Source organism: Nicotiana sylvestris, chromosome 12, assembly GCF_000393655.2.
Source record: "Nicotiana sylvestris chromosome 12, ASM39365v2, whole genome shotgun sequence".
Taxonomy (NCBI): domain Eukaryota; kingdom Viridiplantae; phylum Streptophyta; class Magnoliopsida; order Solanales; family Solanaceae; genus Nicotiana; species Nicotiana sylvestris.
This window is the reverse complement of record NC_091068.1, coordinates 126,021,955-126,025,526: the sequence shown is the minus strand read 5'-3', so window position 1 is coordinate 126,025,526 and position 3,572 is coordinate 126,021,955.

Genomic DNA, 3,572 nt, shown 5'->3' with positions numbered 1-3,572 from the left:
CCGCATTATACTGGTGGACGACCTAGAACATGAAATGAAAAGACAGAAATATATTCCCGCATTATACTGGTGGGCGACTTAGAACATGAAATGAAAAGACAGAAATGTATTCCCGCATTATACTGGTGGGCGACCTAGAACATGAAATGAAAAGACAGAAATGTATGAATTCGTTTCCTTGTTCCTTCAAGAAAATATTTTGGACAACGGCAGAAAATTTTCTGCCCCGGTTTTGGTGACCTTTCTTGTGGCGTGTCTTTCTGCCATCATCAACCTTTATTTCCTGTAGAGATCAAAAAGAGTTTTGTTAGTTTTAACATGGTGGGTGATCGCGTCACTCCTGCCAAGGGATGATTTTCCCTTCCCTTTCCCTTGCTCTTTGCTCCCACAACTGGTTGGGGATAAAGTTGCTTGCTAGGGATGACATGTCTGCTGGGGATGGTATTTTTGCTGGGGATGGTTTTCCATTTATCCCTTCCCCGCTCTTTTGTTTCACAACATGCCGTGGGAGTCTTCTTCAACTCCAAAACTACTCCCTTAAACGTTTATTTTCTCCCCAGCCCTGCAGGGAATAATATGTTATCGCCTGGGGATAACGTTATTGAGGATAGGACTGTTAGGGTTATCTTGCTGCGGATTAATTCTCTCTTCCTCCTTCCCCGTTTCTGTGGTGTCTGACCACCTTAGACCTTGATCCATTATTTATTGCAGTTCTTGCTGGGGATCTTCTTGGAACTTGTTCCACAAGTCCTTCAAACGTCGTTTTCCGCTTTTCTTCATGTTCCCCTTAACTTTCTAGGCCAGTTTGTCATTTGGCTTTGCAACAAACGCCTTTTGTCCTATTGCCTTGGCTTTGGCCTGTGCCCTTCGCATTTTGCTTTGTACTATTTTGGCCCCTAGTAGTAAACTCTGAAAAGTCTTTCTCCAAACAAATTTCTGGAAGAAGAGAAAAAGATAGAAAAGGAAAAGAGAAAAATCTTTCTGAACAAATGCTGGGGGAGAAGAAAAGGAAAAAACTTATCTGGATGGTATGACTGGTCCGTACGATCATGTCGTGCATTACGGATTACCCGACCCAGTCTATTTGTATCAATCAATCTTCCTAATGGCCTTATTTGCTGGGGATGAATAAGAGCCCACCTCTTCGCAAATGCGGATCCTTTTTGCCAATCTGTCTTGTCGCCTTATAGTGCCCTTCGAGGGGTTTAACTAATAAGGCTCTCTCTTTTCTCTCAGCTCCCGTTGCCTTACGGTGCCTGTGAAGGTTTTCACTGATAAGACTCTCTCGTTTTATTTCTCTCATCTTTCGTCGCCTTATGGTGCCTGTGAAGGTTTTCACCGATAAGACTCTCTCATTTCATCTTTCAACGGGGTATTGGAGTGTTGCCAATATGACTCTCTCTTTCGGAGATTCTTTTTGGCCTTCAATTCATTTCCAGTTTATGATCCCCTTCCTTGCTGGGGTTCAGCGTATTATTCTCGACTTTCATTTGTCTAACTTGGCACCTCTCGGATATTGATCGGGAGGTCTTTTTTGGACATCGATGTTGGTTTTGTGTGGGTTTAAAGAAAGGCTATCAAAAAATTCAAAAATAACTTTGACAGGTGAAACATTACAACTCCTGGAATCAACCCATTTTTGGAACTTCAAAAACATAACTCCTGCCCCAGTTTTTTTTGCTTGGGGATTTTTATATTTACGCTGTGTGGAGATATGCACATTACGCATACTATGCACACTAAGCACACTATGGTGCCCTATGACCGAGCCGTGAGGCGCCTACGTATCCTCTTTGAGGAATTAGGTCAAACGTAGTTCCTACGGTTCCTCTATTTTCTTATGACCTTTATCTTGTTTTTGTTTCTCTTTTATTTCCTCTTTTTTTTTTCATATATATTTTTTCCATAGTGATTCCAAAAGAGGGGTATGAAAGAATAAATAAGGCTCAAAGGGGGAAGCAAAGGTTAAAAGTGTTTGGATAGAAGAAAGAATTGCCTCCGTCATTTCATTATCCAATAAGTACCAAGTACAAACAAACGAACCAATAACTATCATAATCAAAGAAATTACGCATAATATCTTTTGACTGCATCAGAATTGATAGCCATGTCGACGCATCTTCCTTCGATATCTGTTAGACCTAAAGCGCCGTTGGACAACACTCTGGTCACGACATAAGGCCCTTGCCAATTTGGGGCAAACTTGCCTTTTGCTTCGATCTGATGTGGGAGGATCCGTTTCAATACTTGCTTTCCTACCTCAAATTTTCTGGGGCGCACCTTTTTATTGTATGCCCTCGCCATTCTTTTCTGATACAACTGGCCATGACACACTGCTGCCAATCTTTTTTCCTCTATTAAGTTCATCTGCTCCAGTCGAGCTTTGACCCATTCATCGTCATCAATCCCGGCTTCATCGACAATTCAGAGGGATGGAATTTAAACCTCTGCTGGTATTACTGCTTCAGTTCCGTATACCAATAAATAAGGAGTTACACCTATGGAAGTCCGGACTGTAGTGCGATAACCCAACAAGGCAAAGGGTAATTTCTCATGCCATTGTCTAGATCCTTCTATCATCTTCCTCAATATCTTCTTGATGTTTTTATTGGCTGCTTCAACTGCTCCATTCACCTTGGGACGATATGGGGTGAAATTGCGGTGTGTAATCTTAAACCGTTGGCATACTTCCCTCATCAAATTGCTGTTAAGGTTTGCACCATTATCCGTGATGATCACTTTTGGGACCCCAAATCTGCAGATGATATGGGAGTGAACAAAATCCACCACTGCCTTTTTGGTTACCGACTTGAAAGTTTTAGCTTCCACCCACTTGGTGATGTAGTCGATGGTCACCAGAATGAACCTATGGCCGTTGGTTGCTGCCGGCTCAATAGGCCCAATGACATCCATGCCCCATGCAACAAATGGCCAGGGCGCTGACATTGTATGCAACTCCGTCGGTGGTGAATGGATCAGATCTCCGTGTATCTGACATTGATGACATTTCCTCACGAAATTGATACAATCATGCTCCATAGTGAGCCAATAGTACCCTGCTCGAAGAATCTTCTTTGCCAATACATATCCGCTCATATGTGGCCCGCAAACTCCAGCATGCACCTCTACCATAATCGTCGTGGCTTGACCGGCGTCTATACATCTTAACAATCCCAAGTCCGGGGTTCTTCTGTACAACACTTCTCCACTGAGGAAGAAACCATTTGACAAACGCCGGAGGGCTCTTTTTTGGTCTCCAGTGGCCTGCTCCGGATATATCCCCATTTTCAGGTACTCCTTTATGTCATAAAACCGGGGCTCACCATCTACTTCCTCTTCTACCGCGTTGCAATAAGCATGCTGATCACGAACCTGAATGTGCAACGGGTCAACATACATTTTGTCAGGGTGGTGCAACATTGATGCTAAGGTGGCCAATGCATCAGCAACCTCGTTATGAACTCTCGGGATATGTCTGAATTCCATTGATCGAAATCGCTTGCTCAGATCGTGCAAGCATTGTCGATATGGTATGAGTTTCAAATCCCGTGTTTCCCACTCACCCTGAATCT